The sequence below is a fragment of the Patagioenas fasciata genome, chromosome 17 (assembly GCF_037038585.1).
Source record: "Patagioenas fasciata isolate bPatFas1 chromosome 17, bPatFas1.hap1, whole genome shotgun sequence".
Classification (NCBI taxonomy): Eukaryota; Metazoa; Chordata; class Aves; order Columbiformes; family Columbidae; genus Patagioenas; species Patagioenas fasciata.
Genome location: NC_092536.1, coordinates 8,365,136 through 8,392,038, shown reverse-complemented (window position 1 = coordinate 8,392,038; position 26,903 = coordinate 8,365,136). Strand labels below are relative to the sequence as shown.

The 26,903-nt window shown below is 44.2% G+C and overlaps 1 long non-coding RNA gene across 1 annotated transcript in view; it reads left to right on the top strand.

The window, feature by feature from the left end:
- Positions 1–16,716: 16,716 nt before the first annotated feature.
- Positions 16,717–26,903, top strand: part of LOC139829295 (uncharacterized) — a 111,899-nt gene continuing 101,712 nt past the window's right edge. Inside the window, exon 1 of the long non-coding RNA XR_011741744.1 lies at positions 16,717–16,914. This is a non-coding gene — a long non-coding RNA (uncharacterized lncRNA). The remainder of the gene's footprint in view (positions 16,915–26,903) is intronic.

Sequence of the window (26,903 nt, the reverse complement as noted above, 5' to 3'; positions counted from 1 at the left end):
ATCGGAAAAGAGATGTGTAAAAAAAAAAAAAAAAAAAAGAGTATTTATGTGCAAAACTGTGCAGAATTAGCAAAACCAGTTTTTGCTGAAAAGTGAGTGTGTTTGAGATCTCCGTATCTGTCAAACGTAGTTGACATTGGCCAGCGAGCTGTAAGTAATAAAAAATAGGTGGCGTATGGTATCGTAACAAATATTAATAAATCACGCAATTATTAATGGAGAGACTTGCACAAAGGTGCTTACACATAGAGCAGGATTGTATAAGACTTGTTTTCTAAGGAAACCAGCTGATAAGTAATGGATCATTTGGAAAGAAGGATCTGAACATTTTCAAACTTCCAATAAACGTTTGCTTAAATATAGACATTAGAAATGCCTTTAATTTTTTTTTTTTTAATCAACTGCCTTTCTTATCTTGCCCATTCTTAGGAAATTCATGACTTATTTTTCAGGATTTCAGGTCACAGAATTCTAATCAAGACCTCATTGCACACACTCAGATGTAGAGGTCATTGATTTCAGGGGTTGGTTTGATTCATCAAACTTTCCGTAGTGAAAAATGTAACCTTCAGTTTTGAGCACCATTAGGGTAAAGGAATATTTGCATCAGGAGCACTGGATGAGGTCCATCTTCAGTATGGAGTAGAGTTGGCACCTATTAGAAGGAAATGAATGTATCAAAGTCTAGTGCAAACTATTGTAAGCAAAACAGCTGGTTGTCTTGTTTCAGCAAATTCCATTAGCTTGCAAAATAGAATGAGATCTGTCCAAAAATCCTTTTCACATTTTTTCTTGCCATCCACAAACAACTTCAAAAGCGGATTAAATTCAGTCTCCTTGGACTTATCCGCCACATTTCACTTTCATATTTTCTTGGAAAAAAAAAAATCCTACAGCAAAATATGGAGATGATTGTTTTATTTTCTCAACCTGTCACTCACGGCGTTTGATCTGCCTGTTCAAAGTGCCGTCGGTCGCGGTCAGCATGTTTCCATTACAGACGGGAGGAATGCCTGGTCCACACCATCTAGAAGTTCTCCAGTGGTGGGATTCAGAGCAACATGGAACATCTTATTGGTTTCCATCTGATGAGATGAGCGATAGGCAGAGGAGGAAATAAATAGATGGAAACAAATTCTCTAATGGCCAAAACAGAAGATGTTGTCATGAATCATAGAATACTTTGAGTTAGAGGAAACCACTGAAGGTCATCTTGTTCAGTCTTCTGCTCAAATTCCTCATTAAATGTATTTTAATTGGAATCCTAGACCTCACTGTTACATTCCTACACTATTTTTTTGATTTTGAGGGTTTTTTTTAAGATTTACCGAAGCCATGTGGATAGCTTTCTTCTAAGTACAGTTCTGCTTAGAGCATCTTACATACTTGATATTTCTCTTTTGTGCAAATATAATAGCAAGAGATGCAAAATTTGGATCTACATTCAGAATCATAATCACTGGAAAAGTCTGTGCTAAAGTGGAGCTGAATTTGAGAATATATGTAAGTAATATGTATAATTCCAGAAGCGTCCATTATGTATCCAGCGGATTCAGAATTGAGATAAAACTTTAAAAGAATCCAAATAAAGGAAGGAACGGAAAGCCATCCAAAAATATCTAACTCTAACTTGTAGAGAAACATATTTGTTATTATCATAGAGAGATCATAGTGCTTGTGGTCAAAATTAAACAAATATTAAGGCACACTAGATTTTGCACATTAGAATTTTTTTTTACTGGGATCATTTGCAACCTGCTGCTGATAGAAACAGACATCGCATTTCTTCATGCACCTCAACCTTCATTTTATTTCCTGGGCCAAATAATAAAATATATTTGTAAATTCACCAGTAATTCCTATTGTAAAATCAGAATTCAAAGATTTTATTCTAAGACGACACCAGACTTTTCCTTATGAAACAAAGATGTTTGGCTTTTAAGAAGGTTAATTTAATTATGACTCTGCTCTGAACTTGTGTACCTGGCACATGAACGGGGTGGGTGCAGATTGGTGTACAGAGAGAAAAACGAAGTCTGTAATGAGGTTTGTTGTTTTGCAAGTATGGCGGTCACAGAGCTGATGAGAAGCTGGCAATACCTTACTCGTAACTGAGAACAGGCAGAGAAATACATGAAATACTGAGTCACAGGCAGGGGATGCCCCCAGTGTTCCAGTGCTGGACTGGCTCGTGTGAGACTTTTTCTTACCTCAATAAGAGGTAAGAGTCTTGCAGATCTATTTGTGTCCTATCAAAGTTATTAATAATAGGAAGGTTGTTCTGTGAGCAGGCTTTTGCTTTTTCCTTTGTTTTGGGGGTGGAGGAAGAGGAGATCTGCAGATGTGCAACTTCCAGGCTTTCTGGCGTAGGAAACAGTTGCTGCATCACACCAGATACCATTTTGACTACGGCAAGGAAAAGGTGCTGCTGAAATCTGTTGCTGCCTGCTGGAGGCCAAAGAAATGCTAGCAAAGACAGATAAATTAGAAATGAGACAACTGCATTCCCTGGCAAAAGGCTACTGTAGCTAAATGTGCAGAAGCAGTGGGCTTGGGACTGAGAAGGGAAAGCAGAATGGGAAGATGCAACCTGTAAAGGTCCATTACCTTTCCTCCCAGCCTCGAGTCGGCAGTGAAGGAGACTTTAATTCGCCCATGGTTGCTGCAAGATGCTTGTTCTTTGGCTGCATGGTTGTACTGAACACAGAAGCTGCTTCCTGACTGAGGATGCGGCACTTGTTCCCCATCTTCCCAGACTATTGGTGGAGACAATTCAAACCCACCTGTCCTAAATCTCATGCTTGGTACCCAGGCCATTTTTTTTGTGAGAGAGAAGTACCCACTTTGGCCTAGTAGAAAATCAAGCAGATTAGCACAGCTTTTTCTTGAGTACTGAGGGATGGAGAGGGGTTTCTGTGAAGCTGAGGAGGAGGAGAGTTCCTGCAAGCACCAGCGCACGAGCCCAGCGCTGGCACCGTCTGATCCGAACTTGCAGCTGGGAGTCTGTGCTGGCGCCTTGGGCATGGCAGTTCCTTTGTTTTCCGTTCAGGGGCATGAAGTTGCCAAACGCTTGGCATGGATGGGGAGCTGTGGTCACTGAAACAGCTCAGGAGATCTGGTTCCAGCTTCTGCTCACAGCTCCCTGCCCAGAGTTCCAGCTGAGCTGCTCGTAGTGTGGAATGAAAAGCTGGAAGCCCAAGGTTTCCCAAGGCTCTTGCCCGGGAACTGTTCTGGCAAATGAAACCTTGTCGCTGAAATACAGTTCCAGCCTCGTGTCTGGAAAGATGGTGAGGCCCTTTTGCTGCGTGCAGACCTGTCTCTCGTGTTATCTAGTCAGCGTGTTTGGGAGCGCTATGCATTAAATAGATTTATGTGTTTAATAATTATTAGTTTCAAAGATTTACAGTGCCCTGCTGCTGTTCCTGTGACTCTACCTCCCCAGGGTTTTAAGAAAGTGAAAATCCTTCATGAAGGGAAAGGAAAAAAATTAGAAACTTTAAATCTTCCATCATTTGGAAAATAGGTTGTGGAGAGAATAAACACATTCTCTGAATGTTGCTGTGCTAGGTGAGTGCATGTGTGTCTTGCAGTTGCACAGTACAAATATGTTTAAGGAAAATGTACAGGTCTGGATATGTTTATCTCCTCCCTCTTTGATTTAAAAGAGACACTTAAGTTACAGAGTATATATAACCAGAGGAAGCTTCACAGCCGTTCGGCCACTGTTTTGTTTTGCAGTGATGATTTCATAGAAAGAAGGAGCCGTCATTTATCAAGAAAAAAGGAGTGGGATTTACCAGTAAGAAGATACAGCCTCACTGTTTTATGTCACCTTCAAAGCTGTCTCTTGGTCTGTGCTTGTATCATCTCCACAGCTGGCTCATGCCAGAGCAAGTCCCATTGTGTCAACTGGCCATTCCAGTCTCCTTTTCATGTAGAGTGATTATAGTCACTATAAAAGCAAAAGGAAACACAGAGGGGAATTTCAGAACCTAAATGCTTGTACGTGAAGCTCATTAACATATTCCTATATGGATTTGGTACAAAACGAATGCAGGTTAATTAGATAATAATACTAGAGGCATGAGTATTTTGGAATGCAATGTCACAGAAATTGAATTTAAATGACCCATTTTAAAATGAGAATTAGATTTGGAAAGGAAAACTGCATTGCATTACACAGTTATTTGTAATAGTGAAGGTATTAATGAATTTTGTGTGAATCCTGATTACCTGCAAAAGTTAGAGGTTGCACAATAGAACTTGGGGAGAAGTAGCATGAAACTAGAAAGTGTGTGATGCTTCTGGGAAGACAAAGTTTAGGAAAAATGTATATTGCCAGAGATGAGAATTTTACAGTAAAGAATTATGTTTCCAGAGTTTCCTGAGGCCTGGCGGAATGGCAAAGCTCAGAGAGGTGAGCAGACTTCGTGTCATTTGAACACTAAACTCTGGGCACCTACTCACCCCAGCTCCACTCACCTCCAACTCACGAGAAGTCTCCATCTTCTTCCCAGCCCTGACCTCAGCAGTGCCAGTGGCCTTGGAGGAGAACCTGAGCTGTGTGACCTGGTTTGCAGACGCAGGTGTGCAGGCTGCAGTCTTGTTACCAGGCTCAGACTGACATGAAGGGGTCTGTGAAACAGTTTCTATTGAAATTTGGCAGCACAGAGAGGCAGATAATATTTGAGCGAAGTTGTGAGGAGTTTGCCAAAATGCCTTCAGGGCCTTAGCAAATTGCAGCTTTTGAAGGACTAAGCTGCATTTTTTGCTTGTGATTTAATTTTAAGAAACCTTATGGAAAAATCCCTTTGTCATTGGCCTTGCAACCTTAGGTTGCTAATTCAGATCTGATGAGCACAGTCAAGACAGACTGCCAAACTTTGGTTCGTGGCCAGCTGTTTGGAGGAGCAGATAACAAACAGCCTGTAAAACAGACCCTTTGTACGCAGGGGAGGGAATCCAGCAAGCTTGGAGAGCATGTGTGCCAGTAACGTGGCATCTCCACCACCTTCTCCTGCAGTAGCAGCTTTTGGTCCAGCAGGAGCAAGTGTCAGGAGTGGCCGGTGTTGGGGCTCTGGCTGGCAGCGGCTGGGCTGCCCCAGCCTGAGCATCAGAAGGCAGAGAAATCCTGTCCCCGCTCCCGGTGCGGGTGAAAAAACCCTTCATGGACACCACCGTCCGAGTTCACTGTGTTGAGGAGGGTGTTTAGTAGGCTACGTACAAAGGTTTCATGTTGTGCAAGTGGTTTGCAGAATTTGGGACTTCGTATGTTCTGGTTATACAAGAAAGCTGCTGCTGTGTCTGATAGATGAAGAATCGGGAGGGGTGTTTCTAATCTTACGGTAATCTGTAATCTGACGAGCTGATTTCCTTTTCTATGGCAGGCATAGCAATGGGCTCTCGTACTCATAGGCAACTGAAAGCAAGTTGGTTCTGTTGTACCGCCCTGTCCTGTTGCATCATTACAAAGTGACAAGCTTGCCCCACTACCAGCCTTTTGCTTGTAACTGAGGGCATATATGCAGGACTGTGAAGTCCCTTTTTCTCCTTCACCTGCGTTTGCAAGTGTGAGTGCCCTGTTCCCATGTGAGCTGAACCCCTTCTTGCATGTGTTACATTTTAACACCTTTAAGGAGTAAAACACCTCACTGGGGGGGGTTGCTCAGGCCTGAAATGGCCATTTGCTAAGCTATGTTTGCAATCCCAAGAAGAGCAAGAATAGGAAAAGGACAAATGGAGAAGAGAGGGGTTGCTGTTAATGGGAGGGGTGGTATGTGTGTGGCAGTGAAGATGTGTGTGAACAAACATGCTTGAAGGTCTTCATTGTGTCTGTTTGAATATTTGTATTTATTATGCTACAGCTAAACATTTGTTTTCTCCTGCTGCTGTTAGCTCTATTTGCTTCTTGTGCATGTTTCATGTCATTAAACATGCCTGTTGATGTAAGTAGCACACAGATACCTTTCTCTCTACAGCTTTCAAGAGACGTATGAAGACATAGGACTTCTCAGCATACTACGTATGAAACGCTTGCTTCAATCTTCTTTTTTTTTCCTTTAAAGATGAAAAATGTTGTGTGGTTGGTTTTTTTTTTTTCTTTCCCTCTGTTTAGTGCTTATTGGCCAAAGGTGTCTCAGCTCTCTGTGGCTGTGATCTGTGCTACTTGTAGCCGGTGAATTCAGGAGAGTGGAAAGGCAAATGAATCGCTGTCTCACATTCATTGCAGCCAGCGTGCTGCAGTCTGTGTCCCTGCCCTGGCTCCCAAATGAGTAATGAACAGACTGATTTTGATTTCGAGAAGCTGGAAGCAGATTTTTGAGTTGGCTCCTCTCCCTTGTATTTTCATACCCTTTTTTACTTCAGTCCAGAGCTGCTGTATCTGTGCCAGACACTCGGTCCCTTGGTGACCCAAGGGTGACTTGGATCAGCCCCGCTCTGTGACAGGTACCTTTAGAACAGGAGGCAGGAGTCGTGTTTCTTCAGATGTGGCTGGAAGATGCGCAGGATTGTCTGTAGCTCTGGCTCAGCTGTGTGTGATGAGTACAGGACTGATCTCAGTAGACCTGGATTGAAAACTTGGCCCTGCTAAGTCGGTGGTATTGTTTCATTTGAGTTACTTCATTACTTAACCCTGTCTCTGGCAAATGCTAAAGATTTATAGTTATCTTTTCAGTATATTTTTATTGCATTTGCAACACACTTGGAATAGGACTACTGTTTTATTATCATCCTTCTATAATCAGTACAATTGTTCTACTTTTAAGAAAACAAAAATCTATGATCTAATATTTTTAAATGGACTCAATTAAAATGAGAGAGTTGCATTATAGGCATTATGTCAAGATATGCTTAAAAGCATGCGGCTTCATTTATACATTTCTGCGGGTAAAAAGCAACTTCATTCTTTCAGTTCCAAATAGGAACGTGTAAGGAATAGAAGGACAAACAGTAATGTCTCCTAGTAAGACCGGAGCTCTGTAGTATGCTTTTCAGCAGGCTGTGCTGACTTGAGAACAAGACAGTTGCTGTTTACGTTGAAAGTTCATTCATAGAAATGTAAAGACACAATGAATAGCAAAGGAGAGGGACAGTGACAAACTGTCTGTGCCACTTAGGTTCTGCTGAATGAGTTTCTGCATCCTCTGCTTTTATGAGAACCTGGGATCTCTGGCACTTGCCATTTTCAGCACCATCTTGTACAGTGACCTGGTGACTCCCTGCTGGAAAAAAAACACACTCAGAGGATTAAAAAGGTCTTTTTTGGCCGCTTCTACCTTTCTGTGAAAGCTTTGCATAGAAAAATGTAGCTATACCTGAAGAGGATTAACCTGCTATGTATCTGCATGGGTTATTATTCTATCACTCTATCTAGAGATTTTCATGCCAGCAGTTTACTGAATTCTTCTGTTGGGCAGTTGTGACAGTGTTAAAAAGTAGGTCATTTGAATGCACTGCTGATAACAGTAATGGATTCACACATCAGCTGGCTGCTCCATACACATGTAACCCCTGCCCAATGTCACCTCCAGAGTGGTTCACTCCCACGCAGTGGAATGTGCCATTTTGCTAATGCACATATGCATACTTTGCATTTCAAACTAAGGAGAAAGGAGAGCTAAGAGCTTAGAAGGTGCTAGTAATAGCTGTTTCCTACACGTTTTTTCAAAATCTCAGACCTGGGTTCCATCGCCAACCATTCGGGAAGGCTGCATGGCTGGGATATATGAAGGGGTATTGGGATTAGAACTTGCTTAAGAAGTTACATGTTACAGGGAGGCTGTTTAGAAATAAAATAAAATGAAAACCCCCTGTTTCTCTTTATGGAGTACACACACCAGAGAACGCATATGGAATAAAGTCTGTGGCTGCTCAGACTGCGAGCATCCTTTCTGCTTCCCTGGCCTGCTGCAGCGTGTGCTGGGGCCAAGGGGTGTGTGGCTGCAGACCCCATAGCCAACAACTCTGCATTGCTTTGCTTGAGTATTTGTTTTGTCCTACTTTCAGGAGAGCTTGAAACTAACTTCTGAAGGTTGAAATCTTAAATACCATGTATACTTCCTTCTGCTGTCCCCCAAATGGCCTAAAGTGATGGCAGCGACCAGGAGCTGTGGTTACCTTTGCGTGTCCTGCTGTAGCTGCAGTTGGGCCGCAGGAAGCAGCACAGATAACTCTGCCCACCCCAGGCAGCTCCTCAACGAGCAGCTGCTGAGTGAGGGAGCAACTGCAAATGTAGTTATGCTAGCAGATCAGAAGGGCGGTGGCAAAGGTTGCGCTAGGGAATGAGCATTGTCATTTGGCTGCTGCATACTGAACAAGAAGGGTGACCAGAAACTGAGACATTTAGGGCCTCTGTAACCATCCTCTGGTGAATCAGGCTTTAGTTCCCATGGAGAGGATAGTGAAGCAAAGTCCATAACCTCTACTTGATCTCACCTCAGAGAGCCACAACAATTTTGTGCTTGCTATCCAAAATTAAATGAATTACGGAAACATTGCAGAAATTGTTTGCTTTTAAACAGGAAGAAGCAAAACAGGGCAAAAGCAAATCTAATCTCTTTTTGGAACCCACTTGTTCGCATAAAACACCAGGACTGGGGTAGGTGTACTTTGAAGTGCAAGTTAGGAAACGCCAAGAGGTGAACTAAAAACCTGCCAAAATACAATAGAGGCACAAAACACCAAGTTAACTATTTGCTAATTGACTGTGGCATGAAAGGAAGAGGGCATTACCCAGACTGCAGAGTGTGTCTTTCAGTAGTAGTGCTGGGCAGTACAAATTCTTGCTCAATAGGTGAAAGGAGCCTGGTTAAGGTCACACACAGCCTTTGCCTTCCCCCGTAGTTCTGTTACAATCAAGAATCACATCTGTCTTTCAGCTACTTAAAAATACTTTATTGTTGGGTTCGCTTTTCTTGTGTATTCGGGAATTGCTGATGAGACCAAAACCTGCAGCTTTAGAGAGAATGTATCTGAAGAGTCAGCAGCGATACCGTACCGCAGGCTGTTTCTGTGCAAGCCTGCATGCGGAGGTTGGCTTTTCTAGCGCAGCACAGCGCAGAGTTGATGGAAAGCTGAGTGTGATGCAGGCTTGGCTAATTGGAGCACTCCTGGGAGGATGTGAATTGCACAGTTTCCATAATGAGTAGAGAGAAAAGATAGTTTACATCCCCTAATGTAACAGCGTCAGGACAAGATTAATAGCAGAACCATGGCAGCGGTGTCTATCAGACACTTCATTATTGAAGGGACTGAGTTTCGCTAATGGTATTTTGCTGGTGATGGGTGCTGTGAGTCAGTAGGCAAAATCCCTTCCTTAGGTCTCCTCCAACTTTATCACCAAAGCCCAAGCTTATAAAGGATACAGGAACACAGAGATTTTTTTTTTCTGAGATGTGATTAAATTGTGGTTCAGCTTCCAATTAAATGGAAGTCATCTGAATGCATGATTGTCCATGTATTTATTTATTCTGCTTCTGGTTTATATAGGATCATCTCAGGAAAGTTAATGAAGAATCATTAATTTGAGGTTAGGGTGATGGACTGGATTTGTGTAAACAGGGCATTTTCCTTCGTGTTTTGAGCACACTCTACACTCTGGCCAGGTTCTCAGTGGTATTAAGCTGTGTTTCAGCCTAGAGGATGCTTGTGTATACAACTCGGGCAGCACAAATTTGGAAAGCAGTCGCATTTGTTGGCAATCGTTGCCGTGGGGTGGAATGGCAGGGAGTGTAACAAATCAGCATTGCACTCACCAGACTTGACTGGGAGACCTTTGCTCTGCAGAAGCATTATAGGGTTAGAAACCAAAGAGGTCATTTTGCCATCATTTTGGCTATTTGTTAGAATACAAGCTGTGGTGGTGTTTATAACCAGGAAGGGAAGAGACCTTTGAGTCACTCCTGCTCTAGGTAAGATGCATTCCCTTTTGCTGCTGGTCTGGGTGAAAATCACAGCAATTTCTTACGGTCTGTGCTGGCAAAAAGGCTGGATGTTTCTCAGATATCATCTTTGCAGAAGGTGCCTTTCTCACACAAAAACTACTTGGGTGAATACTAGCTAAGTGTCTCTAATCCCAGCACATGATGGGTAGAAGCTCATCCCATACTGGTGAAGTGGAAGTTTTAGTACAAATTTAGGTCAGTTTTGTACAGTTCCTGCCTAGATTTGTGTCCGTTGGCATGTGCACCCTCAGCTATTGCAAGACATGGTGCCGACTGCCCAGGTTCCAGACCCTCAATGGGGCCAGAACCATTTCCAGCGTTTCATGTGGTGATCGCTCTGATAAACTTGGAGGCCTCGTTTTGCTCTGTCCTGTTGTAGAGGTTTGAGGTGCTCCAACCTTGGCTTGGAAAGAAGCAGAAGGTGAATCTAAAATGCAGTAACTGTTTCTGAACAAATCCCTGTAATTAGTCATTGCTCAGAGTGTGTAATGGCAGTCCTATGTTCTGTCCTGTAGCTGCGAGGGGAAATTTTTGAAGTCCACGTTACAAAAAGCCTTGAGTCTGTCATGGACAATGTACATGCTATCATCTGTAGAATTTTTCTCTGTAGTTACCATGATTACACACCTATGGAGCAAAGAAACAGAGTCTGGGGGTGCTCTGGGCATACAGACACGGTTCCTTGTGGCAGTCCATGTGTGCGCCCCAAGATGCTCAGTTGAGCACCTGCCTGGCCTGCTCTTTGGACTTTATTTGTATCTTACTGTGATTGCTGGGGTCATCTCAGAGTGCTTGTAAACAGAGCGTGTTTCCTTCGTGCTCTCTCTCTTTTTTTATTTTTTAATGGAGTTAACCACAACTCAATATTTGTATCATTTGAGCTCAATTAAAAGCACACACAAAAAAGTTCATGAATAGCCTGCTTCTAATGAAGAGGCATACTTTCATAACAGCCAACGTTCAAAGATGCTTTTAACAACGAGAGCGAAGGATTTACGATGTAAGTATTTTAGTCATTAAAAAATTGGGATCGTTTCCTTGGAAAAAACAAACAGGCTTTGGGCTCTTCCTACAAGCAGTATGAACTCAGCGGCTGGCAGCTAGTTAGCCCCCCTGCAGTATGAATTAATGATAAAACTGCTTTCGTTCAGAAGGGAATTTTATTGGGCAGGATGCCGGGTACCAACACAATGAGGTCTCCAGGCACCCCTCCCTCTAGGGGTCTTCAATTACACTTCGTAATGAGCACTGTTTCATTAGTGAGGAAAGCAAAAGTCGGCACTAATTAAAATTAAATTAGGACACACTCAAGTTGTGACACACAGTGTGCTGAGATATTAATAAAAATGAAGCTGCCTCAAACAAGCATGGACCAAAGGGTCAAGTGATAACAATTAAAAATTGGATGTGATGTCAATGCTGAATTTTTAACACTCCAGTTTTGGCTTTGTGTATGGAAAGATGATGTCTGGGCTGGTTTCTGTAAGCTGGAAGAGGCATTGCATCGAGATCTGTCAACATAATGTCTGACAGAACATTTTCCTAAAGCTTGCATACTTGCCAGAGTATTTCACAAGAACACATGCATGTGCACATGTGCCTGCAATCTGGTGTTCATGCACGCTGTTGAGCTGATGTGTGAAAAGAAGATGTACATTTTGCGTGAAAACTCTGCATAAACTCCTGCTGACATGCAAAAGGTGTCTTGCTTCAGCACTCGTGTAACGACACAGTGCATCTGCACTGTTATATATATGTATATACCATGAGATGAACATATATTTTTCGATTGTATATACTTCACATGGAGGCGGTATCTTCGAAGAAAAACTGAGTTCTAGTCCCGGCTCTTGTTCCTTTTCTGGGAGCACTAAGACTTGATTTAACTTAATACTTGTGGATGCTCTTGACATTTTGTACATGAACTGCCTTTAGGTTTAGAGCATTGCTGAGCTTCCTCGCTGGCTCCCTTTTCACATTTTCCAGCTTTTGCTGCTTTTGCCATGCTCTGCCTCAGGCCTTCTGCTGCTGCTCCTTGTCGCCGGCTGTGTCGGGTGCTGCCGGGGTGCAGCGCGGGCACCCGGGCTGATCCTGCAGAGCAGTCACCCCACTCCATCTCTCCAGCTGCATCTGTCTCAGCCTGGAGGTGATTGTTCAGACGAGTCGTCGTAAGCATTTTTGAGGAAAGCTCACTGCCCGATTTAGCTGTGGTGTTTAATTAAGTTGGTTCCAAAGGCATTTGCCAAAATATTAAAATATATTTGACCTTCAAAATGGATTAAATAGACATGATGTTCAGTGAGGCAAATTACAGGGAACATCTGTACATACTGTGTTTAAATATACACACGTGGAACTTGTTGGGTTGGTGAATGGATATGGAATATTCAGCACATACAGATTGTAATCTGGAAAAGAATTTGTTCTTCTCAGTGAATATATTCTTGTGCATTAGTAAAATTGTGGCCAAGGCACTTCATGCAGTGTGCATCTGTTTGCCTGTGCAATAATTATTAATGCTGCTCTGGTACAGCAGTAGATCGTGCGTGAGACCTGGGTGGAAAACAGCAGAAATAGCATCCTGCTGTTACATAAGAATCCTTGGAAGTTCAGGCGCCCGACCACCAGCCCACCCAACTGCCCACGTCTATATAAATGTATTTCAGAGAGTGGAGTAGGCACCACCACTGGACCATCCATCTTTTTGTGCATAAGTCCTCTTTCCTAAGTGTTAAAGCAGTTTAAACTTTAACTTTAAACTTGCTGCTTGCTTAAATACCTGCTGTCCTTTCCAGGTGTTTCCTGTTGTGGCAACTACAAACAAAGCTCTCTGTCCTGTGGAGACTTCTCCATTTATCTGAGGTAAAACTGGCAAATATTTAAGGCCCAGCACCAAGAGCTGACCGCTTACATTTCCTTAATATGTATTTACAAGGCAGATCATGAAGCCCGTAAATATGTGTTATAATAAAAACATCCCTAATGTGTAACTGAATGCTCTGCCATAACTGTTCCACACGGGCTGTTACTCGCTGTGAGGGCTATAACCTGCATTGCAATAATTTCCTAATGTCTGGCTTAACAAAGACCCTGACTTCCCTAGGTCATTTATTTACAATTCTATAAATGCTCTACCTCTTTAGTACAGTCAAAACATAGATTTGTGGATCGTGTGGGGTTTTTGTTTCTTTTCTGGTTGTATTTGATTATAATGACATATATTTATACTGTGCTTTCCATCCAGGAGGCAGAGACACAGCTCAGATAAAATGCGTGTGACTTCACCAACACGGAAGTCGCTCAGAGGTGGAGCACAGCATCTGCTGAATACTGCACACAGACCAGTTGAAAGACTTTTAAGAGATGCTTAAAATCCCATGAACTGCCTAGACAATCAGAGCTAACTATCCAGAGTTGTTGAAAGTGAGTGTTCAGTCATACGAGACCTAATTCTGATTTTAGCTTTTAGGCACGACAGGCTAATGGTTTTGCTCAGTGCTTCAAACTATTAATTAGCTCTTTTGTAAAATCTGTACATGTGTAGAGTCAAGTACCAGCCCCAGTGCTACTCTGCCGAGTCCCAGGCTGCAGAAAATGAGTTTTATAAATGAAAGAGCAACAATTCTAAGCTAGAGTAGTTAGCAATAAGAAGCCACAGAGACCTCAGTGTGGTTGGTCACCTAGAAGGAAGTGAACCTGGAAGGTTTCAGATTTCCACATCCCAAAATATGCAGAGAGACCAGAGGGGTATTTGCGATCTTAGGAGATACCCACAGAGAGGTGCCCAGCAGCTGTGGGTGGATCCATCCCGTGGAGATGGCAGCACATGGCTGAGATGGGGCTGTTCCTGCAGCGCCTGGAGCTGGCGGCCTCTGGAGCCAACAGTCCAGAGATAAAGCTATAAAAAAAATTAAAAGGGGGGGCAGAGGCTCTTCCCAGATATATTTCTAGTTGGTGTTACTCCTTGTCCCTTTAACCTGTGCTGAGGAAAGGTACCAGCGGGCTGTGGAGGAGTAAGCGGGCAGCAAGCAGCAGGCACACACAGCACCATTACACTGCCATGCTCGGTACTGGCCTTTCCTGGCGAGTTCCTCCTGCCTTTGGCTTAATTTGCTGGGGATTGCAAAGGAACGTGCTTTTGTGCTTGGTTATATTGTATCACTGCATGATACAGATCTTTGCTCTGTTACCTAAGACTGCCTGATCCCATTCAGGAGCCAGAGCCGTTTCTTTTTGTTGTACAGAGGTACTTGCTTTTGCCTGCTGCAGCCCTTTTTTAATGGTGAATGGAGAATGAGTGTGTGTGTGTGATGGAGCTTTACAAATCCCCTTATACACAACCCTTTGGCAACCTCTTTTATGAAATTTTTATTAGTATGTTCAGCAATGTGCATGTCCTCAGGAATAACAAACAGCACGGAGAGAATATATAGCCACTCAAATGGTCCAGGGGCTTCAGGAGGGAGGTGAACAATGCTACTTTAAATATTGCAGGATGGTTTACAACCCTGAGGGAGGAGGTGTGGGGGAGGAGAGGGGAAGAGCAGATGGGCACAGTGTCCATTTAAGGTGGTCTGGCACAGTTATTGGTCAGCAACAATGTGATTTATGTTCGGAGGCTGCTTCCAGCCCCTGCTTTTCTCCTGAGTTTGCATATATGCCTGTCCCTGAAAATGTTACCTTAGATTTCAGGGGGTTGTGCAGCTAAGCTGTGCCATGGTGATTAGGTTTAAAGGTTGAAAAACATTTCAGAGTTCATTTTCTTTAGACCAGATGGATGCCTGACTTGGCTGATGTGCCCTGTGTTAGGGGGCTGACATGGCAGGTAATGCTGCCCGCCTTAGCTGCAGTAAGCCAGTCTCAAATCACAAGGAGATATGTGCCTGTCAATATTTGTGCTGAGATCAAAACCTCTGGTAGGACCTGAAAAACATTCAGAAACATCACTGGCCATTATCCCAGTCACCAGACTGGCTCCGGGTTGTGTAGCATGGGGAATGATAAAACTGTGTTATTCTGGGCTCTTGGCTCCAGGGACTTGGGAACAGCACAGGATCCTTGCAAGGCCTGGGTGTTGGAGTGATCCTTAACAAAGAGCCTCACGCTGCAAGGTTCTCAGTGTCTGTGGTTTCCACCCTGGTCAGTGGGAGCTGAGGGTTCTCTTGCATCAGGGTTGGAGCTGGGAGGTTATGCTGATTCCAACAGCCTTGACATGAAAAGAAATCACCGGGCTGTGCTGTCTGTACATCCCCAAATCACATCTGTATGTTCCTTGCTCCTTTTTGAGTGCAGGAGCCCTGAGACTGGTGAGCACAGAGCTGTTACTTTCCTTAGGAGAAGAGGACCTGGTATCTACAGCACTATAGGTGTCTGTCTATAATTGAGGCCTGGTTTATCTTTTAGTTGAATTTCGCTGGATAGGGTTGTATTTGTGTTTGCCGTTTTTCCTCCCCAAGTGACCCTTTAAATCGTGTTAATCCCTGCACTCCAGTCTGTTCTACTGAAATCCACGTCTTCCTGTAACTTGCTTCTCATAATCAGCCCATATGCCTGTGCCCCCATCTGAGGTGGAGGATGTGTAGCCTTGTGGTCAGCAAATGGAGTTTACACACTAGCAACAGGTAGCTCTTCTCGGCTTCAGTTTTCGCCCACTGCGTGATCCCCTGAAAGGCCTCTGACTTTCTGCCTCAGTTTCTCCATCTGCAAAATTGTTTATTGCATTGCAAGCCTTAATGCAGTAAGGTCATTGAGGGAAATTATATATATAGGCTAAGGAGGAGCGTTTATACTCATGTGAACCTTGATAAGAAAATTAGCCTCATTCCCCTGCCTTACTACCAACAGTCGTATCACACTCCATACTAAACTAAAATTGTCTGTGTACGAGTTCTGGTTTACTTGTTTGCACTGGGATTATGCTGTTAATTGGCAGGGCAGCATGGTACAATATCACATAATAGCATTAGAGGTGAACTGTTTTCTCAGCTTCAGAGTCTTTGTGTATGGAGTGGTAGGCAATGATCCTCTAATGGCATGTGGAAGGACCAGTATTTGTATTTCTTTAAGTGTGAGATGATGATACACTGTCAAGTATTCAGCTCTTCATGATGCTACAAGAATAACACAAAAGGAACATGATATCACATTGAACAGAGACTGCAAACTTCTTAGGGCAGAAACCATCACTTTTTATAACGTATGCACTGTCTCTAGCATGATAAGCCACGTGTCCCTGAGATTATTAAGTATTCCGCCAGAAAAATGTCACTATTGCCACCGCAAGGCTTGCCTGTGTGATGAGATTTGCAAAGAATGGTCTGATATTTAGGGATATACATGCTAAATATTCAACAGTTGGCTGTCTGCTGCTTGGAAACCCAGTTTTGTCCTTATGTGTTTACTTGCTTCGGCTGGTCCGGGGTCCTAGGCCTGTGGCAGGAAGGGCTGTATGACAACCTGCCACAGTTTGCTGATGTCTGGAGCGTGCAGACACAACTAATCCGATGGAGCTGAGGGATAGGGCCAGGCATGTACACAGTATCCAGCCACTGGAGCAGTCAAAATGGGTGTGACCCAACAGGAGGCTGGAAAACCGCCTGACACACTTGGCAAGTGGTGTAATGCTCCATTCTCAGAAGGAAATTCTTTATTGAACCCCTCTAGCAATGAACTTCTGGCCTGAAGCTGGAGTTTGGATTGCACAAGCTCAATAAATGTGTAATTATAAATACCAGAGACACACCAAGCACCCCCCATACAAGTAGGACCTGTTTCAGAAGTCGGGAAGGAGCAAACGTGTAGGCAGTGAACCCGCTGCAGGAGCCGGCTGCTCCGAAAGGGAGCAGCCCCTGCTCGGGGCGTGGGCCCTGCAGGAGATGGCTCCTGCCCAAGAAAGTGTCATCGGTCATCCTGGGCATCGTGGCAGCCAATCAAGCCAGCAAAGTCATCAAACTATCAGCCTCCTCTCCAGGTATCGCTGCTTTGAATTGGCTGCTTGACAAATGTGTGGTAATTCTGCTTTTACCTGAAGTCATTGCCTAATTTAGAGTTTGTTTGCAGCTTTGCTGTTCAGGAGCCAGAACGGGATGGGAAGCCCACGGCTGTTGGGCTTTCTCTGATGTGGGAGATGGTATCATGCAGAGGGGGAGAATCTCAGCTTTCATAAAACATCAGTCTTGGTTTTTTTTTCCCCTTCCTCTCTTCTTAAATTAGAGTGACTACAACGTAACGCAGAGATACCAGAACCACTTTGCTGGTAGAAATCTACCTGCAGCAGCTTGAAGCTCAGCATTGGCAGACCTATTCTGCTCCTCTCACTCCGAAGGAAGGTTGCAGAGGTCGTGGTGCAGTGACACTTCCACACCTGTAGTACGGAGCTCTGAGTGGCAGCAGGAGGGTCACTCAGGTGTTAGTGCTTATTTGGCAATTTCAGCGCAAGCTGCGTTTATGATACTCCAGGCTAAGTGTCCATGTGCCCACCAGTCCCAAAATGAACACCCTGATTTTCAGCCTTATGGCTTGAACTGTCAGTGTTTTACATACATCTGTGCTGAATGAGTCGAGGCTGGGATGCATGAAAATTATTTACATTTTCATTTCAACTATGACAGTGTGAGGTGGTAGAAGAAGAGTCATCATGCTTCTTGAGAAGCTGGAGATGTTTGTTTTGTGGGGTTAACCAAAACCATGTTAGCTGTAGCTCTGCCTGCACGTAAGGCTCCTGCACAAACCTCTGCTAGTTTGCATGATGGCGTGCAGAGCTCTCACGTATGGGGTGGATCCAGCACTGAAGTAAGCAAATGAAAAGGCTGTTGAGCACGAGGTTAGATGAACCCAGAGATGGCATATCGAGTCCTTTCTGTAGGCCAGGAAGACCTGTCCAGCCTGCTCACTGCGATTATTAGATTACCAGAAGAAGTCAACAACCCTTTGAAAAGTCTGCTGTGCATCTAATTCCGAACATCAGAATTGACTGTCAATGAACAAAATCAGGCAGGGGCAAAAGCCAAAAAATTATTACGCTTGTGTTAGGTTGGAGAGTGGAAGAAAGAATCCTCATCCTAAAACGTTTGGAGCAATCACCCCAGAGCCATGGTGCACCATGCAGCAATGCCGTGTTTGGAAGGCAATATGATCGAGTAGGGGGTGTGTACACAAATGTGTGCACACACACATGTATTTTAGGGTTAGCAAATGGAAATGTTTTCATTTCTACCTGAATATGGATTTATCTTTCAGCTTTAACATACCTACTACATGATGGTTTCAAAACTATGCAATGAGTGATGGTTACGAAGCACCGTCAGTAATGACTGTCAGCCAGGGCCCCTGAAGGGTGATAAATAAAATAAATAAAACCCCTCGGTGTGAGGGGCTTTATCATGGCTCTGTAAACTTCCTCAGTAGGTTTCTTGAAGGTCCAAAGAACATTAGAAGAGGTTGTGGAATAGTCTGAATGTTCATCCGCAGGACACTGTGGATCGTAGTACAGCTACAGTGTTTCTTGCTATTACAGCAGAAAGAGCAGTGTCGTTCTAGTTTGGAAGTTTGCTTAGTGTGTTCTTTAGATGTGTATGTATTAAACAAATGTGACCAAATCATTAGTCACTGTACATTTGCAGTTTGCTTGTTTTGTTAACCCTATATAGGAAAGGGAAATCAAACATTTTGGTGACCATTTTAACCATATTGTTTTATGACCTTCCCAGCATCCTTTTCCTTCAAATTTTGTAAAGTGAATTCCCTTTGCCAGTCTTCTCCCTTTTTCTCTTTGAAGGCTGCTGGTCATATAACCTTCTGTTTCCTTTTGTTCTGTCTGTGGACTTCAGTTTGGTTTGGCACTTTCTGCAATTGTGAAACTTGAAATTAAGATTTTTCTATATGCTAAATTAATTGCCTTTGCCTGAGGTGTGGCTGAGTAGGAGAATGTGCAAGTGCCATGTACACAGTTCAGCATAATATTTGTTTTAGCTGTAATCATAGTACAGCATTATAATATGAAGGCAGACTGTAGTTTATTATGGTGTACTATTGCCGTTAGTAAACAATGCTATCCGGTGTAATTGTTATAAGACTGCTTCAAGGATCTACCAATGTTTGCACTAGAAAACTAGATTTCAAGGGTTTATAATTCATCCATTATATATGGCCTGAAGGTGGAACTTAACATAGTCTGCACCGATATTGGGGAAATCCCTGTTCTCTCTGTACCATCCACTGGATCAGGGCCTATCGTGCTTGGAGGAAGATCTAACCTCCTGGAGCTCTGGCTGTGGAGCCTTATCTTTATGGGCAGGAATCCGTGCCAATCCCTGCAACTGAAGATAGATATTTACTCTCTCCAGCTTCTAACAAATGTATCTTCTCTTTCTTTCTTGATTTGCTATCCAGTTGACTCATTTTACACTTTCAGAGGAAGGGAGTGATAGAGAACGAAAGAGGGAAATGTTTGAGAGAGAAATTTGTTTCCCAGTCAGCAAAGAGGGGAGAGTAAGAAATTGCTGGAGACAAAGTCCCAGTTCCAGACAGCTTGCTGCTCCCTGACAGTCAGTGTTTATTCCCTAATTTCCAGAGGGAAGGAGATGTGATGTACTAGAATTAGTCATACTGCTATCTCCCTAACCCCAGGGTGTGTTCCGGTGTGCCTTAACAAAACCAACCCCTTAACTGCCTTAACCCCAAGGAACCTCAATGTTGCGTCTGTAGGAGATTTTGGAGTTTTCTTTTCAAAAATTGCCCCCTAGATGATGATCTTTCCTCCTTCTTAGAGCCTGTTGTCGTATTATATAAGGATGAGGCTATCAGGATCAACATCAATCTTTGCCCCTTGATAAGGGACCCCCAAACCCACTGTCCCTTTCTTGATGCCTGTCAGTGTCATGACATCAGATACAGGTTTGGGGTATTTGATTATGGTTCCATACATATATTTGTTTATTATTGATGCAATGCTTACAAAGAACCAGATGCAAATGTGAGAATAGACGGTGAGTCATAGAGGACATGGGTGAGCAAGGAGACTCCTGATGCAGGTGCTGATGTCGGTGTTATCAGTGCCCTGGCCGGAGGCAGCGTGTGCTGCACACACCGAGGGGCCCTGGGCTGGGGAGGTTTGTTGTCAGAGCGGCTGCTCGAGGGAGCTGTGGTCCATTTGTACAGAAACACCAGATGTGAGGTTTGAGATCCACTGGGTCTGCGACTTAGCTGCCTGTCATATGTTCTACAAACCTGGTAAGACAGTGATGATGATGTTAGCAGAGTTCAAAGTGGAAGAGTTTCAGGGAGATCTGCTATGAATTGCATACTCTTGCTGTGTGTTGTGTGTGTGCATTCATATTGAGGTGTAGGTAAGTCTGAGAGCACAAATCCAGACACAAACACCAGAGCCGTACCCTTTCCCCACTCCAAAGAAGAACACAGCAAGGATGTGATTCCAGAATGGGAGCAAAATGAAGGAGCTGCGGTGGACCCTGGGAGAAGCAAAGCTCTGCAACTCCTTGCGAGTGCAGGAGCAGTGAGGGCTGGTATGTGTAGGGGTGAGCTGAAACCAGCTCTGCCCAGGTTGATTCAGGGGAATCCTCTCATTCCTCTCCTTTCACCCATCCTCCATTCCCACAAGTTTCATGTGGGAGGGTGAAACCTAGCTTTGCAATCAGAACGTTGTCAAATTAGTAGTAATTGGCAATTCTATAAATAATCTGCAATAATAGGAACAAGTGCTAGGGGGAGCAGAAGAGCTGTTGGTAAAACACCCATCATTTAAACAGTAGGTGCTGCTGGTGACTTGCAGCAGTGGTCAGTAAAAGTCTCTATAAAATGTAGAACTAGATGCATTTGAAAGAGAGATTAGTGAGATTAGTGTGTTTTAAAGCTTCCTGACTGATTGACTGTATCTCTTCGAATTCTACCTAATCAGTTGCACTTACCTGCAATTACAGTAGGCTGTGTTCTTGTGTAGGAAGCAACACAGTGTAATGGATTAACTCAGAGTTATTCACTATCTAGTGTGGTGCAGCTGCCTCTTGGGTGAAATACAAAAGTTAGTTAACCAACAAGACTTCACAGCGGAGTTTGGGAGGGGCACAAAATGCTGAGATTTTATGTCAGCCGCCTGGTGAAATCTGGAATAGTTCTGTCAGCTGTCAAAGGAATTGTTTGATTTATACCCATGTACAAAATCTAGCCTGAAAAATGTCTCCAGGAGAAACTGCTTCAAAATGTTAGCAATAATTTGGCCAGAAAATGGAGTCTAAGGCAATTTCTGCTGGGAACACACTTCACAGATGTATTTAAGCCAGCTGCATGCACTGGCTTGGATTCACATATCTATCTCTGGGCTGCACTCACAGGACAGTGTTGTATGCATATAAGCTGTATTACTACACTGAAAAGCATTATGGAACCCAAAAGCAGACAGGACAAAACCTTCTGTCTCATCACAGCATCATGTGAAACTTGCATGTACTCACCCAAGAGGCATTCTATTCTCCTTTGCTAGTCTGGCTGGTTTTACCACAGTAGGGTTATGATACTAGCAATTTGATTATGGTGCGAGTGGGGGATTAAGGATTTAAGTTTCCTGTGGTATAATTTTATGATTCCATATGTAGAATTATACTGATATTATTAGAACTGTCCACAGAAAAGACATTTTAATATAAAAATTTTGGCAACATTTGCGTTTTCCTCTTCTTTAGGAAAAATTCTACTGCAGCACATCATTGGTTTGCTGCCTTGGGACTTTCTGAAGAGCAGTGCTAGGTCTCTCCACTTGTCTGGAAGTTAATTTTTCTTCATTCTGCCAGGGCCTTTTCCTTTCTCTATCAAACAGCTCTCAATACCATCCACCTTTTTCTCTTGCGTTCTGTGGACTAATAATCTACCTGTTGCTTCAGTAATTGCTGCCATGTTGACAGTACTTTGTAGATTTGTCTTTTTGTGAGTATTTATTCAGTTGCAAAGCACACTGCATAGCCATAGAGCATTCATTCATTTGATGGATTTATAAGGTACCTCTTCAGTGATGTGCTGATCTGAAAGCAAAGCTGCTCCACTCAAAGCTGGACAACTACAGACCAATGGGTGGCAAAAGCAAATGTAGAACCTATTACATAAATCTCTTCTCAAGAACAACTTCAGTCACAAAAAGTGAAGGCGGAGAGAAATTCTATAAATTCACCAGGACAGAAAGAAAAGAGGAGGTAAATGTTAGGGAGGAAGAACAACTGCTTAAACTAAAGGCACCATTGGCACAAGAGCAGATGGGTGTCATCTAGCCAGTAGTAACTTTAGGCTGATAATTAGAAGGTTTCTAACCATCAGAGGAGAGAGACTCTGGAGCAGAATCCCAGCAAAAAATTATGCTTTTTGCTGTTTTGTCTTGGTTTTGTGTTGTTGTGTTTTGTTGTTGTTGTTTTTAATTATTGCTGTAAGCTGAATTTAAGACAGAACTCAGTAAGCTGGCATGAGGGGTTATATTATCTGATGTACTGTTCGTGTTTGCACATGTCCTTCATCCTGTGCCCCTGCAGTTCTCAGTGAGCGGAAAGAGTTGAAGGAGAATAGCATCTAAGTGAATGTCAGCCATCGACGCAGTGTGAGTTCATCTGAAGTGTTTTCATCCTTGGGCTGTGGGAGAGCTCTCTCGTTTGTCCCTGTGGCACAAACAATCATTCCCAGAACTGATTCCTGGTGTGTAAGGCCTGAAGACACCAGGAGGCAGGAAAACTCACCCTGGGGATTCTATCCCTCTACAAAGGACTGCAGAGTGGTCCTCCCTGCTGCTGGAGAAGACAGGCCTGGACCAGAATGTGAGATCTAAACAGCTATGGGCTTTGCAGCCTGTCAACTCCAAATCTGAGGTTGTAGCATGAGCCTATCTCCAGTGACATCTCGCTGAATTTGAATCACTTCTGCTGCTGCTAACGTACAACAGGCAGATGTGTATTCTCACACCCACTGCTCATCTGTGATTCTGTTCTTCTCTTCAGTAATTGTGAAAGTCACCTGATAATTCAGCTAAAAGCCCTTACGAGACATTACATAATGTCCTCGGAGAAACCCTGTCTGCTGCAACGTTGGATAGATTATTATGTAAAACTTTCTTTTTCTCAGTTGTTTGTTTTTGGGTGGGAACTCGGGCTGGATTTCCACTTGGCTGAACCTAAAAGGTTTCAGGTTTACACTGAATTGCTCCACTATTTTATTGATCTCTGGAGACGGTGCTGGAATTGGCCTTAGCATCACAAGTGAAATGAGTTTGGCTGGGCTCTCTGCAGTTGAGGCAGCACACCTGGCCATGCTCTGAGGTGCGATTCAGCTCAAGTGGTAACACTTACTCAAGAAAACCCTCAGCTATAATGTGATGATTTAATTAGCATCACTGGACCAGCTCCATGGGATAAAACCTTCCCCCAGTACTCCTTTAGGACCGCAGAGCTTTCTGTGTGCAGAAGTAATGCTGAAGAGATGGTGCATTGCTTGCAAATGTGGGCAGGAGAGCAGTGGGCAGACCTCTGCTGAGCACGATGAGCACAAGGCAGGTCCCAGCTCACCTGCTGGAACTCCTGCCCGTGGCTTCTCCTCCTTGGGTGGCTGTTGAAGGCTTGAGCAGAAGGACTGGCTGGCTCACTCTTCTTTTGCTCAAGACCCTGCGGCGCTGCCTGCTCTAATGAGTGGCCCATGGGTGACACTGAGCTCCTGTGGAGGTCTGGAGGAAGGTTAGAATTTGACAACCAGAGCAATGAGGCACCCAGCTGTCGCTCAGCATCCTGCCTCTGTCTGCATCCTGAAAAACCTTCATCCCCAGCTGCTGGGGTGGAGGAGAGCAAGCAGAACTCTACTTAGCAGATTGCTGCACTGAAGCAGTAGCAGGCAAGTGACCAGGCGTTAATAACCATTGTCACCACCACATCATTGTGTGAGTGCTGGAGGAGCTGACTTATTTCTGTGGGTCTCCAACCTTGTCTTTGTTCTTGCACCAGCATCCTGCCTAGTTGTGCCTGGTGTCTGGCACAGCATAGTTCATCATCTGCCCCAGCAGAGACTGGGGGCTTGTCAGGGCTGTGGTGTGGGCAGCATTTTGTCGAGGGGAGTGGAGCTGAGAGCCTTGAGATGAGGTCTGAATGGAGGTACTTTCTCTGAAATGCTGCTTTTGGCTGCGTGTTTCAGTAGAGAAAGAAAAATTTTATGTCAGTTCGAAGAGTTCTCTTTGCACTGAGATTTTGAGAGAAGTTTTTCTTCTTGAAAACTGAGGTTAAAGAAAGTCAACTGCAGAAAAATTTCAGTTGAGGAATCTATCAAAAAGTGCAAAATATTAGTTTTAAAAAATTCCCCTACCAAGGGGGAGAAAAAACCCAGTGATTTTTAACAGCTATGTTTTTCAGAGGACAGTTTTTCCAGCCAGAAAAATATCAAGTATCTCTATCAAAATTGTGTTTCCTCTGCTTGTTCCCGTCTCCTTTTTCCCTTATTTGGGGCGTCCTGTAACAATGGAGAGTCCAGAAAGTCTTTTTTCCCCAAAGGTTTGCTCACCTCCTTGACAAACAAGCTTCAGGCTTGTCATGAAACCTGAACCTGAGAAAGGTTTCCTGGCTTCAGCTTTCAGTCTGATGTTGCACATGGCTCTGGCTCGAAGGATTGCTTTAGTATTGGAGCAGGGATGGGAAATCCACTTGTGCAGAGGGAAAAAAAGATGGAAAGCATATATGGGCTGCAGTGTGGAAAATCCAGCTGCAGGGCAGCCTCTCTGTCCCTGCTCCTAAACCCCAGGCTGGTGTTACACTGCACTTCTCACCAGCTTTGGCAGCTCAGCCGGATTGCTATGGACCACCTTAAATGTTTTCCATGCCAGCTGAGCACAGAAAGCTGCTGAAATGGGTCTCTGCTGTGCAGTGCGCACTCTCTCTCAGCAATGCCCTCATGGTGACTCAGTCCTATTCCCAGCTTCTTTTAACCCACAGCAGGTCAAGAGTTTAACAAAGTGACTGGGGCTGGGAGCCAAGTCCCCAGAGTTGCAATCTGCAGCCAGCATGCCAGCATCTGGAAAGCGTTTGTGACCAATAAAAAATGAATGTGCAGACTCCGCCAAAGCAGCAATCGTTTGGCATCTCAAGCCCAGATCTTTACAAGATGATTCTTCTGAGGCTTGGAAAGGTTTGCCTTAGTGTTTTCTAATAAAAACAGTTCTGGGCTGGGCCAATAGTCGGGTGAATAGTGCTATGCGTCGCCACATGGGAGACAGCCAGCCGGGAATGGGAAGACGTTGCCGGAGTCCAGCCGCTCCGCTGGCTGGGGCTGGGTGGCGCATGTCAGTGATGCTCCCGCTCAGGCCAGGGACAGGGCACTGTGGGTGCCACCGCAGCTGCCATTCCGAGCACACTCTGACCTTGGGCTGTTTTATCTGGTGACAAAGGACTCTGGGGGAAGGGCACACAGAGGAGCGCAGGGTAGAAAATACCCTGCTGTTAGGGCATGAAGCTCTTGGTCAGTTTGACAAGCGCTGCCTTAGACTAACCCACAGATAATGCAGCTTCCAGTACTCATCAGTCACTTTTCCAGCTGGTGCAGCTCAAACGCACCAGGCTGTCCTTGCAGGGTGCAGCTGCATTCCCACCTTTTTGCTAGTTCCATAACAGCAAGAGATCAGGGGGATTGCAGGGAGCTGCTTCTGGACCTTGTCAGGTACGGGGAACAGCACAGGTCCCTGTTCAACCTGTAAGAGGCCAAAGAGAAGAGGTTTCGTGCATGTGTGAGCTGATACTGGAGCGGGATAAGCCTGCTAGAGGGTGGTTGAGGAAGGTGGAAGGTGCAGCATAACATGCACATGCTGCCATTGCTAGTTCTTGGCAGCAGCTAGCTCATCCGGCCCTTGCTGAGCACATCGAAGAGTCCTAAGGATGCGTGGAACTCAGCACCCTGCTTTTCTTTGCAACGTTAGGTGGGATGGGTTTGTCCATATAGATGTTCATTGCCTCAGCTGGATTCCTTCCTTTCTGCTGCTTTATCTCTCTGCTCTGGAGTGACCGTGACTGGCAGTCGTGTACAAGCATCTAGGGCTGTTTGGGCTCCGCCACCACATATCCTGAATTCCACTGTGAGGAAACAAACACAAATGAGTGGAAGCTTAGTAATTATTTTGCAAGTTGCCAGAATATTTTTTGCTGGAGCTAGATGGATGTTGCTCCTATGGTGTCGTCCTTCTGACTGCAGAATCAGTACAGTGCTGTGGCTAAAGCAGCACAGCTGGGGTGGAAGAAACCCCACAGCTACACCCCATCTTAATTCTGAAGACCATGAGAAGAAACTCACAGTTGGTTGTTCCCCTGGTTCCAAGCATGATCTGCAGAGAGACCACCACAGCAGAAGAGAAGGCTGGCGTCTGAACTGCAGGATTAGAGCACAGATATAATCCCGATGCTGCAGCCTCCTGCATTTGATATTGCCTTTGAGTGGCATCAAAACTGATGGTTGGGATGAGGATTCCTTCATCCTGTAAATGAAAAGGGTTTATTTTATTCGTTTACATTTCAAACTGCAGATATCTGAAGTAAGGTCTCCTGGGACTGTGAGGGCTCTGCCATTTTACTGTGTTTGGTTTTGACTTGGGACCATTGTTCTCACCTGGGTCCTGCTTGCAATTGGAAAATGAGACAGAGTTACCCAGTTGTCAGCTGCTGCATGTCAATGTGCTTTTTTCCACATGTTTTCAAAGGGTAGATTAGGGTGGCTGACCCAGGGTAGGTAAAAATGGCATCATTTGAAGAGATGTTACTAGTCTGGGTCAACCTACAGTACTGTTAAAATTCCCCCTTGTGTTCCTAGTCTTGGCAGGATTAACAAAACAAAACCAACCCTCCTCCTCCAATGCATTTTACTTCAAGTTTGTGTCACATATGCAAGATCCCTACAAAGGAAACTCTACCAAATCAAATTTATTTGCCCTGGTTTGAAAACTTCAGG